Source organism: Pseudorca crassidens, chromosome 20, assembly GCF_039906515.1.
Source record: "Pseudorca crassidens isolate mPseCra1 chromosome 20, mPseCra1.hap1, whole genome shotgun sequence".
In the NCBI taxonomy this organism is placed as follows: Eukaryota; Metazoa; Chordata; class Mammalia; order Artiodactyla; family Delphinidae; genus Pseudorca; species Pseudorca crassidens.
The window spans coordinates 15,814,907-15,831,226 of record NC_090315.1 but is presented as its reverse complement, the minus strand read 5'-3'; the positions used below and the strand labels follow the sequence as shown (position 1 = coordinate 15,831,226).

At 38.9% G+C, this 16,320-nt stretch overlaps 1 protein-coding gene and 1 non-coding gene across 2 annotated transcripts in view; both read right to left on the bottom strand.

The window, feature by feature from the left end:
• The window catches only part of LOC137215228 (zinc finger protein 569-like), a 62,172-nt gene that overhangs the window by 36,003 nt on the left and 9,849 nt on the right, over positions 1 to 16,320 (bottom strand).
• TRNAE-CUC (transfer RNA glutamic acid (anticodon CUC)) lies at positions 6,146 to 6,218 on the bottom strand. Its single transcript has one exon. It is a non-coding gene; the product is annotated as a tRNA-Glu (tRNA).

Below are 16,320 nucleotides of genomic sequence, written 5' to 3'. Positions count from 1 at the left end.
GGCATCCATTCCCTAAATCCATTAGAAGTAACACTTCTTAATACCTCTGTATTAAGGGTATCCATTACCTGAGCCCACCACAGCCTCATAGAAGGAAACTGCAAACACATACTCTACGCTCTTATTACAATTGCCCTAGGCTTTCATTTTACAAGTCTACAGGCCTTAGAATACTACGAAACATCCTTTACAATTTCAAATGGATCAACTTTCTTCATAGCTACAGTATTCCACAGACTACATGTAATTATGGCTCTACTTTCCTTATCATTTTCTTCTTACATCAATTAAAATATCACTTCTCATCTAACCATCATTTTGGCTTCGAAGCTGCTGCCTGATATTGACATTTTGTAGATGTAGTATGACTATTCCTTTACATATTCATTTATTGATGAGGATCTTATTCTTTTAGTATTAAACAGTACAGTTGACTTCCAATCAATTAGTTTCAGTATAATCCCAAAAAGAATAATAAATCTAATACTGACATTAATTACAAACATAGCACTAGCCTAATTAATTGTATTAATTGCATTCTGACTTCCCCAATTAAATATTTACACAGAAAAAAACAAGTTCTTATGAATGTGGGTTTGACCCTATAGGACCAACACATGTACCATTTTCCATAAAATTTTTCTTAGTAGCCATTACATTCCTTCTTTTCAACTTAGAAATTGCTCTCCTTTTACCCTTACCCTGAGCATCTCAGACAAATAATCTGAAAACAACACTCATTATAGCTTTATTCCTAATTTTATTACAAGCAACAGCCTAGCCTAACCAAAAAGGACTAGAATGAACTGAATATGGTAGTCAGTTTAAACTAAATTATTTTTACTTGTTAGATTATGATTAAGTTCATTACCAAGTGCCTTTAGTTTATATAAATATTATTATAGCATTCACAGTATCTCTTGTAGGATTATTAATATATCGATCTCACCTAATATCTTCACTATTATGCCTATAAGGCATAATACTATCACTATTCATTATAGCAACCCTGATCATTCTAAATACACATTCTACCCTAGCCAGCATAATGCCAATTGTTCTGCTAGTATTCACAGCTTTCAAAGCCGCACTTGGACTGTCCTTACTAGTAAGAGTATCAAACATATACGGCACTGATTATGTACAAAATCTTAATCTCCTCCAATGTTAAAAATTATTATTCCTACAATTATACTAACACCACTAACATGACTATCAAAGAACAGCATAATCTGAATTAATACCAGTCCACAGCTTATTAATTAGTCTCATGAGTCTTTTCTTCTTAATCAATTTAATGACAATAGCCTCAACTTTTCACTAATTTTTTTCCAACTCCTTATCAGCACCATTATTAATTTTAACATGATTCTTCCCATTAATACTAATAGCCAGCCAAGTTCACCTATTCAAACAATCATTAACTCAAAAAGTTATATATTACCATGCTAATTATATTACAAATATTCCTAATTATAACACTCACTGCCATAGAATTAATCTTATTTTATATTTTATTTGAAGCAACACTAGTCCCGACACTTACCATTACCCGGTGGGGTAATCAAACTGAACGACTTAATGCAGGAGTTTATTTCTTATTTTATACACTAGTAGGATCGCTTCCACTCTTAGTAGCACTAGTACATATTCAAAATATCACAGGCTCACTAAATTTTCTAATACTTCAATATTGAACACAAGCAATATCCATCTCCTTATCCAACATTTTCATATGACTAGCCTGTATAATAGGCTTTATAGTAAAATACCCCTTACAGCCTTCACCTTTGATTACCTAAAGCATATGTAGAAGCCCCCATTGCAGGATCCATAGTCCTTGCAGCCATACTACTAAAACTCGGAGGCTATGGTATACTATGAATTACAACAATACTAAACCCATTAACAGATTTCATAGCACACCCTTTTCTCATATTCTCCTTATGAGGAATAATCATAACGAGTTCAATTTGTTTACACCAAACAGACTTGAAGTCACTTATCACATATTATTCTATCCGTCACATAGCACTTGTTTTCGTAGCCATTCTTATCCAAACACCTTGAAGTTATATAGGAGCCACTGCTCTAATAATTGCCCATGGCCTCACATCATTCATATCATTCTGCCTCACAAATTCAAATTACTAACAAATTTACAGCCGAATGATAATTCTAGCCAGAGGTCTACAAACATTCCTCCCATTAATAGCAACGGTGATGACTACTAGCAAGCCTAACAAACCTAGCTCTACCTCCAACTATTAAGCTAATTGGAGAACTATTTGTAGTAGTATCATCCTTCTCATGATCAAATGTCACCATTATCCTAATAGGAATTACTATAGTAATTACTGCCTTATACTCTCTATATATGTTAATCATAGCAAAAGGCAAATATACAAACTCTATCAATAATATTAAGCCATCATCCATACGAGAAAATGCTCTCATAACTCTTCACATTTTACCTCTCTTACTCCTATCGTTAAGTCCCAAAACCATTTTATGGCCCTTGTACTGTAAATATAGTTTTAAAAAACACTAGATTGTGAATCTAGTAACGGAAGACTAAACCTTCTTGTTTACCAAAAAAGTATGCAAGAACTGCTAATTCATGCCTCCATATCTAACAGTATGGCTTTTTCAAGCTTTTAAAGGATAGTATTGATCCATTGGTCTTAGGAACCAAAAAGTTGGTGCAACTCAAAACAGAAGTAATAAACTTATTTACCTCTTTCACACTAGTTACACTAGTTATACTAACAATACCAATCATAATAACAAATACCAACATCTACAAAAGTAACATATATAGATCCTATGTAAAAACCACTATTTCATATGCTTTTATCACCAGCTTAATTCCAACAATAATATTCATTCACACAGGACAAGAAAGAATTATCTCAAGCTTACATTGAATTACTATCCAAACCCTTAAATTATCACTTAGCTTCAAACAGACTCCTTCTCAATAATATCTGTGCCAGTAGCATTATCTGTCACGTGATCTATTATAGAATTTTCAATCTGATATATGCACTCAGATCCTAACATCAATCGATTCTTTAAATACTCCTTTTTCTTACCACAATACTAATTCTTATCACTGCTAACAATCTTTTCCAGCTTTTCATTGGATCAGAAGGAGTTGGAATTATATCTTTTCTACTTATCGGGTGACAACATGGATGAGCAGAGGCAAATACAGCCGCTCTCCAACCAGTTTTATATAATCGCATTGGAGATATTGGATTTATTATTAACAGTAGCATGATTCCCATTTAACTTAAATGCATGAGACCTACAATAAATATTTATACTTAATCTAAGTCACCCAAACCTGCCTCTAACAGGACTTGTATTGGCCACAACTGAAAAATCCGCCCAATTTGGCATCACAAATGACTTCCCCCAGCAATAGAAGGCCCTACCCCCATCTCAGCCCTACTCCACTCAAGAATAGTTGTAGCAAGTATTTTTTTTATAGTTGTTTTCTTTTTTTTTTTTGGCTGTGTTGGGTCTTCGTTTCTGTGCGAGGGCTTTCTCTAGTGGTGGCAGGCGGTGGCCACTCTTCATCGCGGTGCACGGGCCTCTCACTATCGCGGCCTCTCTTGTTGCGGAGCACAGGCTCCAGACGCGCAGGCTCAGTAGTTATGGCCCACGGGCCTAGTTGCTCCACGGCATGTGGGATCTTCCCAGACCAGGGCTCGAACCCGTGTCCCCTGCATTAGCAGGCAGATTCTCAACCACTGCGCCACCAGGTACTTTTCTACTTATCTGCTTTTACCCTTTAACAGAGAATAATAAATTTACCCAAACAATAATATTATGTATCGGAGCAATTACCACATCATTTACAGCAGTATGCACTCTTACCCAAAATGACATTTAAAAATTGTTGCCATCTCTACTTCATGCCAATTAGGCCTTATAATAGTAACAACCAGTATTAACCAGCCTTACCTAGCATTTCTCCATATTTGCATACATGCCTTTTTCAAGGCCATACTATTTACATGCTCTAGATCCATTATTCATAGCCTAAATGATGAGCAAGACATTCAGTAGACAGGTTTATTTAAAGCAATACCTTTTACCACAACAGCCCTCATTATTGAAGTCTCGCACTAACAGGAATACACTTCCTCACAGGATTCTACTCGACCTAATCATCAAAATCGCTAACATGTCATATACCAATACCTGAGCCCTACTAATAACTCTCGTCGCCACATCCCTTACAATTGTCTATATCACTCACATTATTCTCTTGCACTATTAGGACAAACTTTTCCACTTTAATTCTAATTAATGAAAACAACCCACTCCTAATCAATTCTATTAAATGTTTACTAACTGGAAGTATTTTTGCTGGATTTCTTATCTCCAACAATATTCCAACAACAATTCCACAAATAACTATACCTTATTATTTGAAACTAACTGCCCTTGCTGTAACCATCTGGCACTGAAATCAACCTCACCACACAAAACTTAAAATTTAAGTACCCTTCAAATTTCTTCAAATTTTCCAACCCCCTAGGGTATTTCTCCATTATTATACACAACTTCCCACCATACTTAAATTTATCAGCAAGCCAAAAATCACATCAGCCTTCCTAGATTTAATCTGACTAGAAAGTATCTACCCAAAACTACTTCCCTTATTCAAATAAAAATTTCTATGCTAGTATCAGACCAAAAAGGCCTAATCAAACTATATTTTCTTTCATTCCTCATTACCCTCACCCTAAGCATAATTCCGTTCAATTACCACGAGTAACCTCTATAATAACCACAACACCAATAAGCAATGATCAACGGGTAACCATTACTAATCAAATACCAGAGCTATACAATGTCGCAATTCCTATAGCCTCTTCACTAAAAAAAAACCCCAGAATCACCCGTATCATAAATTACCCAATCCCCTAGTCCATTAAACTTAAATACAATCTCCACTTCTTCATCCTTTAAAACAGGGGTCCGCAACCCCCGGGCCACAGACTGGTACTGGTCCACGGCCTGTTAGGGACAGGGCAGCACGGCAGGCGGTGAGTAGTAAGCAAGCGAGGGAAACTTCATCTGCTCCTCCCCATCGCTCGCATTACAACCTGAACCATCCCCCACCCCCCTACCCCCCGACCATTTTTTCATAGAAGAAAAAAATGTCTTCTATGAAACTGGTACCTGGTGCCAAAAAGGTTGGGGACCACTGCTTTAAAACATAGAATACTATTGAAAATTCTATCAACCCTGAAAGAAATATACCTAGAACGGTCTTACTAGAAACTCAAACTTCAGGATACTGCTCAGTAGCCATAGCTGTCATATAACCAAACACTACCAACATTCCCCCTAAATAAATCAAAAATGCTATTAGACCCCAAAACGAACCACCAAAATTCAACACAATCCCACAACCAAAACCACCACCTACAATCAACCCAAGTCCACCATAAATAGGTTTATTTTTAAATTTATTTATTTTATTTATTTTTGGCTGTTTGGGGTCTTTGTTGCTGTGCACGGGCTTTCTCTAGTTGTGGCGAGCGGGGGCTACTCTTCGTTGCAGTGTGCAGGCTTCCCATTGCGGTGGCTTCTCTTGTTGCGGAGCATGGGCTCTAGGCACGCAGGCTTCAGTAGTTGTGGCTCACAGGCTCTAGAGTGCAGGCTCAGTAGTTGTGGTGCACAGGCTTAGTTGATCCACGGCATGTGGGATCTTCCCAGACCAGGGCTCAAACCCACGTCCCCTGAATTGGCAGGCGGATTCTTAACCACTGCGCCACCAGGGAAGCCCTAGGTGAAGGTTTTGAAGAAAAACCCACAAGACTAATTACAAAAATAGTACTTAAAATAAATACAATGTATGTTATCATTATTCTTACATGGAATCTAACCATAACCAATGACATGAAAAATCACTGTATTTCAACCATAAGAATACTTAATAACCAACATCTGAAAATCATCCATTAACAAAAATTAACAATGCATTTATCGATCTCCCAGCTCCATCAAACATTTCATCATGATGAAATTTTGGTTCCCTACTGGGCATTTATTTTTGTTTTTTTCTGGGGTTTTTTTGGCCCCGCCACAAAAAGATCCCCGCCCTGGCTTGCAGGGATCTTAGTTCCCTAACCAGGGATTGAACCTGGGCCCTCAGCAGTGAGAGCACAGAGTCCTAACCACTGGACCACCAGGGAACTCCCTAGTTCTACAAATCTTGACAGGCTTATTCTAGCAATACATTATACATCAGATACAATAACCACTTTTTAATCAGTAACACATATCCGAGATGTAAACTATGGATGAATTATCCGATATCTACACGCAAATGGAGCCTCCATCTTTTTTATTTGCCTATTTATTCATGTAGGACAAGGATTATACTATGGATCCTACACCTTTTTAAAATATTTATCTATTTTATTTATTTTCTTCCTTTTTAATTTTTTTGGCTGCATCGGGTCTTAGTTGCGGCACACGGGATCTTCGTTGAGGCATGCAGGATCTTTTGTTATGGCGTGTGGGCTCTTCATTGTAGTGCTTAGGCTTCTCTCTAGTTGTGGTGTGTGGGTTTTCTCTCTCTAGTTGGGGCGTGTGGGCTCCAGGGCGCACGGGCTCTGTAGTTGTGGCCCTCGGGTGAGCACGTGGGCTCTCTCATTGAGGCATGTGAGCTCAGTAGTTGTGGCAAAAGAGCTTAGTTACCCCATGGCATGTGGGATCTTAGTTCCCCGACCAGGGATAGAACCCACGTCCCCTGCATTGGAAGGTGGATTCTTTACCACTGGACCACCAGGGGAGTCCCAGATCCTATACCTTTTCAGAAACATGGAACACTGGAATCATCTTATTATTTACAGTCATAGCTACAGCATTCATGGGCTATGTCTTACCTTGAGGACAAATATTCTGAGGAGCAACAGTTAATACTGTTCTCCTCTCAGCAATCCCATGTATCCGCACAAGCCTCGCCAAATGAATCTGAGGTGGCTTTTCAGTAGATAAAGCAACTCTTACACGATTCTTCGCCTTCCATTTTATTCTCCCATTTATAATTGCAGCACTAGCAGCTGTCTACTTACTATTCCTCTACAAGACAGGCTCCAGTAATCCTACAGGAATCTCATCTGATATAGACAAAATTACATTTCACCCCTACTGTACAATCAAAGACATCCTAGGTGCCTTGTTACTAATTTTAATACTAATAATATTAGTGCTATTTTCACCCAACCTACTAGGAGACCCAGACAACTACACTCCAGCAAACCCTCTCAACACACCACCTCATATCAAGCCAGGGTGATATTTTCTATTTGCACATGTAATTCTACAATAAATTCCTAATAAACTAGATGGAGTATTAGCCCTAATCTTTTCGATCTTAATTCTAGCATTTATCCCAATTCTTCACACATCCAAACAACGAAGCATAACATCTCCACCTCTCAGCCAGTGCCTATTTTGAGTACTACTAGCAGACCTATTAACACTAACATGAAGTGGAGGACAACCCGCAGAACACCCCTTCATTATGGTATTTGTCTTTCTGTTTCTGACTTAGTTCACTTCACATGCTAATCTCTAAGTCCACCCATGTAGCTGCATTTCCATTTATTTTTAATTTATTTTCTTTCATCATGTTTTTTTTTCATTTTCAGCATACAGTGCCTGTACATACTTTGTGAGATTTATTAAGTATTGTATTTTGGGGGTGCTAATAAAATGGCATTTAAAATTTTACTTCAGCAGCAACATGGATGCAACTAGAGATTATCATACTAAGTGAAGTCAGAAAAAGAAAGACAAATACCATATGGTATCACTTATATGTGGAATCTAAAATATGATACAAGTGAACCTATCTATGAAACAGAAACAGTCTCACAGACATAGATAACAGACTTGTGGTAGCCAAGCAGGAGGGGCAGGGGGAGAGATGGAGTGGGAGGTTGGGGTTAGCAGATGTAATCTATTATATACAGAAAGGATAAACAACAACGTCCTACTATATATATAATACAGGGAACTATATTCAATAGCCTATGATAAACCATAGTGGAAAAGAATATTGAAAATGTACATATGGGCCTCCCTGGTGGCGCAGTGGTTGAGAGTCCGCCTGCCGATGCAGGGGATACAGGTTCGTGCCCCGGTCCGGGAGGATCCCACATGCCGCGGAGCGGCTAGGCCCATGAGCCATGGCTGCTGAGCCTGCGCGTCCGGAGCCTGTGCTCCGCAATGGGAGAGGCCACCACAGTGAGAGGCCCGCGTACCACAAAAATAAATAAATAAAGACAGGGTAAGGGGGTGGAGTTGTGTGATCAGCTTGTGCACCTTCTTCTGATTCGTTGGTGGTGAGGTAATCAGGAGTCAATATCATCAATCTGATTCCAACCCACCTGGGGTCAACTCGTTCATGGTCAAGCAGCAGTTAACTTTTTCCACCTGATGGGGGTTTCACCATCTGCCAAACAACTCAAGGATGGCTCAGAATACTAACTACAGACCTTATGGAGGAACTAATGATCTTTAACTTTGTTTAATGGCTAAGCTATTATTGTTTCAAATTGCTTGACTGCTTTCCTTTGTTTCTGAATTTTCTCACTTCTCTGATTAAATTTGCTCTTTGGAACAACCCCCCCCCAAAAAAAAAATCTGCATCTACCTTCAAATAATATGACACTGCTTCACTTGTAGTATAAAGACCACAACAACATATTCCAAATTCCTCCCATCCTTTGTGCTACATTCGTCATATATTTCACTTTTACCTATGCCATAAACATACAATATTTACTTTAGATGATCACGTATCTTTTAGAGCAATTACATATAAGAAAGGAAATGAATTTTATTTGAATTTCACTGATTCCAGTTCCAATGCTCTTCATTTCTTTGTGCAAATCCAAGTTTGATTGATATCATATTCCTTCTGCATCTCCTGTAGAGAAGGTCTATTGGCAGTTTTTCTAAATAAATAAAAATTTATTTATTTATTTATTTATGGCTGTGTTGGGTCTCATTGCTGCACACGGGCTTTCTCTACTTGCAGCGAGCAGGGGCTAGTCTTCATTGCGGTGCTCGGACTTCTCATTGCAGTGGCTTCCCTTGTTGTGGAGCACAGGTTCTAGGCATGCAGCCTTCAGTAGTTGTGGCACGTGAGCTCAGTAGTTGTGGCTTGTGGGCTCTAGAGTGCAGGTTCAGTAGTTGTGGTGCACAGGTTTAGTTGCTCCGCAGCATGTGGGATCTTCCCGGACCAAGGCTCGAACCCGTGTCCCCTGCATTGACAGGGGGATTCTTAACCACTGCATCACCAGGGAAGCCTGCAATGAGTTTTTGATTGTCTAAAGTATTTTATTTATTTATTTTTGGCTGCATTGGGTCTTCACTGCTGCGTGTGGGCTTTCTCTCGTTGTGGTGTGCAGGCTTCTCATTGTGGTGGCTTCTCTTATTGAGGAGCACAGCCTCTAGGTGCACTGGCTTCAGTAGTTGTGGCTCATGGGGCTCAGTAGTTGTGGCTAGTGGGCTTCAGTAGTTGTGGCTCACAGGCTCTAGAGCGCAAGCTCAGTAGTTTTGGTGCATGGGCTTAGTTACCCTGCATGGGCTTAGTTGCTCCATGGCATGTGGGATCTTCCCAGACCAGGGATTGAACCCATGTCCCCTGCATTGGCAGGTGGATCCTTAACCACTGCGCCACCAGGGAAGTCCCTGAAAAAGTATTTATTTTTCATTTTTGAAGCATATTTTTACATGGTATAGAATCCTGTATTGATAGCTTTTTTCTTTCAGTACTTTAAAAATTTGTCTCCATTGTCTTCTTGCTTGCATGATATCTGATGAGAAGTCTGCTGTATGTGATTCTTATCCTTGTCCCTCAGTACATAAAGTTTCTATTTTCTTGAAGTTGCCTTCAAGATTTTCTTCCTTATCTTTCTTTTTCAGAAGTTTAAATATGATAATACCCAGGGGCATTCTTGGTGGTCCAGTGGTTAAGACTTTGTGCTCCCAATGTAGGGGGCCCAGGTTCGATCCCTGGTCAGGGAACTAGATCCCACCTGCCACAACTAACAGCCTGCATGCTGCAACTAAAAGATCCTGCATGCTGCAACTAAAGATCCTGCATGCTGCGATGAAGATCCCGCATGTGGCAATGAAGATCCCTCATACCACAACTAAGACCCAGAGCAGCCAAATAAATAAATAAATAAGTATATTTTTTTAAAATATGATGTCCAAAAGTGTTTTTCATTTTTATTTGTGTTTATCCTGCTTGGTGGTCTCTGAGTTTACTGGTTTGGTGTCATTAACTTTGAAAAAGTCTCAGCCATTATTTCTTCAAATATTTTTTCTTCATTCTCTCTCTTAACTGGGATTCCAATTAAGCATATATGAGACATTTTATACTGTCCTATACCTCTTGGATGCTCTATTCTGGCTTTTTTCACCCACTCTTTTTCTCACTGTGTTTCAGTATAGGTAATTTCTATTACTCTAAATTGAAGTTCACAGATTCTTTCTTCAGCTGTGTCCAATCTACTAATGAGTCTATCATAAACATTATTCACCTCTGCTGTGATTCTGATTTCTAGCATTTCTATTCAACTTTTTCTTATAGTTTCCATCTCTCTGCTGTAATTACCCATGTGATTCATTACATATTAGTCATAATTATTCTAAATTCCTATTGGGTTGTTCCAATATCTACGTCATATCTGAGTCTGGTTCTGATGATTGCTTTGGCTCTTTGAAGTGTTATTTCTTGCCTTTTCACATACCTTATAATTTTTTGGAAAGCTGGACACCTTGGGTAGTACAGCAAATATAAAGTTAAGTATTTCTTATGCTTACAGATTAGCATGCCTTTCCTTCTGCTAGGTTTTTTTGTTTTTTGCTTTTTTTTTTTTTTTTTTTCCAGTATGCAGGCCTCTCACTGTTGTGGCCTCTCCTGTTGTGGAGCACAGGCTCCGGACGCACAGGCTCAGCGGCCATGGCTCATGGGCCTAGCTGCTCCACGGCATGTGGGATCTTCCCGGACCGGGGCACGAACCCGTGTCCCCTGCATCAGCAGGCGGACTCTCAACCACTGCACCACCAGGGAAGCCCTCTGCTATGTTTTTAACACGGGGGTTTGAGTCAGCAGATGGGTGGGGTTTAGGTTTTTCATTGCTGTGGTTACCTTCATTGTACCACAGGCTTCAAATTCCTCTAAAGATACCTGTGTTTAAGGTATGGGTTGGTTTGCCAGGCATGTTTTCTCAATATATGCTTCTCCCTTGGCAATGAGTATTCCATCTGTGCTGTTCCCCACAGAGAATCTCTCTTGCAGGTCCCCCAGCTATGTTCCAGTATTATTTTTATTTGATGCTTGTTACCCTCATGGGGGGTTGGGCAGTAGAGGTTGGTAGAGAAAAGCAGTCTCTTATATTCTCACTAAGCCTAAATCTTAGGCAGGCCCCATGTCCCTGGGTCTTGGTTATGTATGTGGCTTTCATGAATGCTCTTGCCTCTCCTCCAGCTGTGTGCTAGGTCTACCACATATTCCTTCCCCACTCCCAGAGGTAGTGCTTTTTTTTCAGTTCACTTTCTTAAACTGCTGTAAGTTTCCACCTGTGCCCTAAGGTAACAGTTTTTGTTGCTTTTTATTATACAAACTAAAGTTTTTATTCTGCAGCAAAGATGGGTCTGTGCTGTTGTTCCCTTTCCCAAAGCAGCACCACAAGGAAAGATATCACAGGACTCTCCTCCATTTTCACAGTGAGTGTCTGGTGGGATTTCTGGAGGAAAAGCCTAACAGAGATTGAAAACTCCCAAATTTGCAACTCCCTCAGTGGCTTTATACTCTTGCTGGCCCACATTCAACCTTTGATAATTTGTTTAAAAAATTTAACTGTATCTTCTTACTGGCTTATATGGTGTCTGGCAGTATCCACCCCATGTGAGTGAAGGCTCAAGTCCTGTTTCTCCCAGAAGGCATCTGTTTTTCCTCAGATTTCAGGTTACTTGGTTGCCCTGTGACCTCAGTTCTTTGATGAGTTCAAAAAAAGTTGTTAATCTGCAGTTCGTCCAGTTTTTTCCTTGTTTTAAGGGTGGAGGCAGAGCTCTTTCCATCTATGTCCCTGAGCAGAAACCCAAAGTCCCTCCACTACAATAAACTTTTAAGAATTGCCCCACTTGGAAGGTACACAGCAAAAGTCCCTCAGCTTATTCTGGCATGGGGCCCCAAAATACCTCCCACATGAAGTTAGGATTAAGATGGTATCTTAATGTTAAGTAAATTCGCTATGTTGGAGTTGCTGCGGCAAACTGTTACAGGCAAAGCAGTAGCAATTGGCAAGGTGTCAGGGAAAAAAGAATAAATTTGGAGGAATTCAAAGTGGACTGACTGGAGAAATACTTTCAAAACAAATTCTCAGATGTTCTATTCATACCAAATGTTATTTTTCTTGTCCCTTTGTGAAGAACTTACTTGAGGTATATCCATTTGTTCAGTTTCTGAACTACTATGCATACTTCCCTCCTGAAATGAGCTCGGATACAGTTAAAAAACATTAACAACTTGGGCATCCGTATCATCATCATCGTCATTATCATCATCTCTGCCTGCTTGAATCCAAATTTTGCCAAAAACTCTAGAATCATTGAGAGCCCCACCCCTGGCTGCATTTCCCAAAGCAATTCTCTAGATAGTTTGAGCTAACTTACATACTGGGGAAATAGCTCCATCGTGGATGAGTATTTTCTTTCCACCACCACCCCAAAATTTCCCTAGTCTTCTCTTTCCCTAGTCTTCCCATGTGTCCCTGGATTCCATGTCCTAACATCCACTTGGCAACATATGTTTAAATCACATGGGGGGGGGCACAAGTTATGGTTATGTGCCTTTTAAAAGAAACACAGTGCACTCACTCCCTTAAAAGCTACTGCATATCATTTCCCCCTACATAGAAACCATTCCCTGATTGCTGATCAACTGCATCTTTCACTTGACCAATGTCTTCTCATCCTTAAGTCAAATTAAGAACTACTTTATCCAGGGAATTCCCTGGCAGTCCAGTGGTTAGGACTTGACACCCTCACTGCTGTGGGCCCAGGTTCGATCCCTGGTTCGGGAATTAAGATCCTGCAAGCCATGCAACATGGCAAAAAACAAACAAACAAACAAAAAACTACTTTATTCCTTGATCAGGATATCCCTCTATTGGATATATCTTACTCCTACATCCCATGAGCTTGCCCAACATTGGCATTTATCATTCTGCCACAGCATTTGCTGATTTGTCTCTCTCCCTAGGACTGTGAATCACTTATGGCAGGGACTACTTATATGGCTTCTTCATGGCCTAGCACAATAATTTACATTTCAAAGGGCACAGTAAAAGTTTGTGCAGTGCATTTAAAATAACTATGACTAATATGTTCAGGGCTCTAATGAACAAATTAGGAAAACAGATAATGTAAGGGGAGAAATAAACAAAAGGAATGCTAGCAATCAAAAATATATCAACAGAGGTGACCTAAATGGGAAGGAAATCCAAAAAAAGAGGGATTATATGTATACATATAGCTGATTCACTCTGCTGTACAGCAGAAACTAACACAACATTGTAAAGCAACTATACTCCAATAAAAATTAATTTAAATTAATTTAAAAAATACACTAACAGAAATGAAGGCATTCAGGAAGAGGTAAAATTGTCATTGTATGTAAATGACATGATACTCTATATAGAAAACCCTAAAGACTCCACACAAAAAACTATTAGAACTCATAAATGAATTCAGCAAGGTAGCAGGATACAAGAGTAATATACAGAAATGTGTTGCATTTCTTTACACTAACAAAGAAATATCAGAAAGGGAAGGTAAAAAAAAAAAATCCCATTTAAAATCACATCCAAAAAACAAACCACCTAGTAATGAACCTAACCAAGGAGGTAAAAGATTTATATGCTGAGAACTATAAAACATTGATAAAGGAAACTGAAGAGGATTCAAGGAAATGGAAAGATAGCCCATGTTCTTGGATTGGAAGAATTAACATAGTTTAAATGGCCATAGTACCCAAAGCAATCTACAGATTTAATGTGTTCCCTATCAAATTACCCATGACATTTTTCACAGAATTAGAACAAATAATCATAAAATTTACATGGAACCACAAAAAACCCAGAATTGCCACAGCAATCCTGAGGTAAAAGAACAAAGCAGGAGGCATAACCCTCCCAGACTTCAGACAATATTACAAAGCTACAGTAATCAAAACAGCATGGTACTGGCACAAAAACAGACATATAAATCAATGGAACAGAATAAAGAGCCCAGAAATAAACGCACACACCTACAGTCAATTAATCTTTGACAAAGGAGACAAGAATATACAATGAAGACAAGACGGTCTCTTCAGCAAGTGGTGCTGGGAAAGGTGGACAGCCACATGTAATCAATGAAGCTAGAACACTCCCTTACACCATGTACAAAAATAAACTCAAAATGGCTTAAAGACTTAAATATGACATGACACCATAAAACTCCTAGAAGAGAACATAGGCAAAACATTCTCTGACATAAATCACAGCAATGTTTTCTTAGGTCAATCTCCCAAGGCAATAGAAATAAAAGCAAAAATAAACAAGTGGGACCTAATCAAACTTATAAGCTTTTGCACAGCAAAGGAAACTATCAACAAAATAAAAAGCCCACAGACTGGGAGAAAATATTTGCAAATGAAGCAACTGACAAGGGGTTAATCCCCAAAATATACAAACATCTCATGCAACTCTTTGTCAAAAACACAAACAACCTAATCAAAAAATGGGCAGAAGATCTAAATAGACATTTCTCCAAAGAAGACATACAGATGGCCAAAAAGCACATGAAAAGATGCTCAACATCACTAATTATTAGAGATATGGAAATCAAAACTACAATGAGGTATCACCTCACACTGGTCAGAATGGCCATCATCAAAAAATCTACAAACAATAAATGCTGGAGAGGGTGTGGAGAAAAGGGAACCCTCTTGCACTGTTGGTGGGAATGTAAATTGATACAGCCACTATGGAGAACAGTACGGAGGTTCCTTAAAAAACTAAAAATAGAACTACCATACGACCCAGCAATCCCACTACTGGGCATATACCCTGAGAAAAACCATAATTCAAAAACAGACATGTACCACAATGTTCACTGCAGCACTATTTACAATCGCCAGGACATGGAAGCAACTTAAGTGCCCATCGACAGATGAGTGGATAAAGAAGATGTGGCACATATATACAATGGAATATTATTCAGCCATAAAAAGAAAGGAAATTGAGTTTTTTGTAGTGAGGTGGATGGGCCTAGAGTCTGTCATACAGAATGAAGTAAGTCAGAAAGAGAAAAACAAATACTGTATGCTAACACATATATATGGAATCTAAAAAAAAATGGTTCTGAAGAACCTAGGGGCAGGACAGGAATAAAGATGCAAATGTAGAGAATGGACTTGAGGATGTGGGGAGGGGGAAGGGTAAGCTGGGATGAAGTGAGAGAGTGGCATGGACATACATACACTACCAAATGTAAAATAGCTAGCTAGTGGGAAGCAGCCACATAGCACAGGGAGATCAGCTCAGTGCTTTGTGACCACCTAGAGGGGTGGGATAGGGAGGGTGGGAGGGAGATGCAAGAGGGAGGGGATATGGGGATATATGTATATGTATAGCTGATTCACTTTGTTATAAAGCAGAAACTAACACACCATTGTAAAGCAATTATACTCCAATAGAGATGTTAAAAAAAAGAACCATGTTAAAAAAAAAAAACTAAAAGTAGAGTTGCCATATTACCCAGCAATCCCATTTATGGGCATATATCCAGAAAAGACAAAAACTCTAATTCAAAAAGGTACAGGCATCCCATTGTTCATAGTGGCACACTATTTACAATATCCAAGACATGGAAGCAACCTAAATGTCCATTGGCAGACGAATGGATAAAGAAGATGTGGTGTACATATATATAATATATATATATACACAATGGAATATTATTTAGTCATAAAAAAAGAATGAAATAATGTCATTTGCAAAAACATGGATGGACCTAGAGACTATCATACTAAGTGAAGTCAGACAAAGACAAATATTATATATCACATGTGGAATCTAAAAAATAGTACAAATGAATCTATATACAAAACAGAAAACAGACTCACAGACATAGAAAACAAACTTATGGTTACTAAAGGGGAGAGGAAGCAAGGGAGGAATAAATTGAGAGTATGGGATTAACAGATGCATATAAAATAAACAA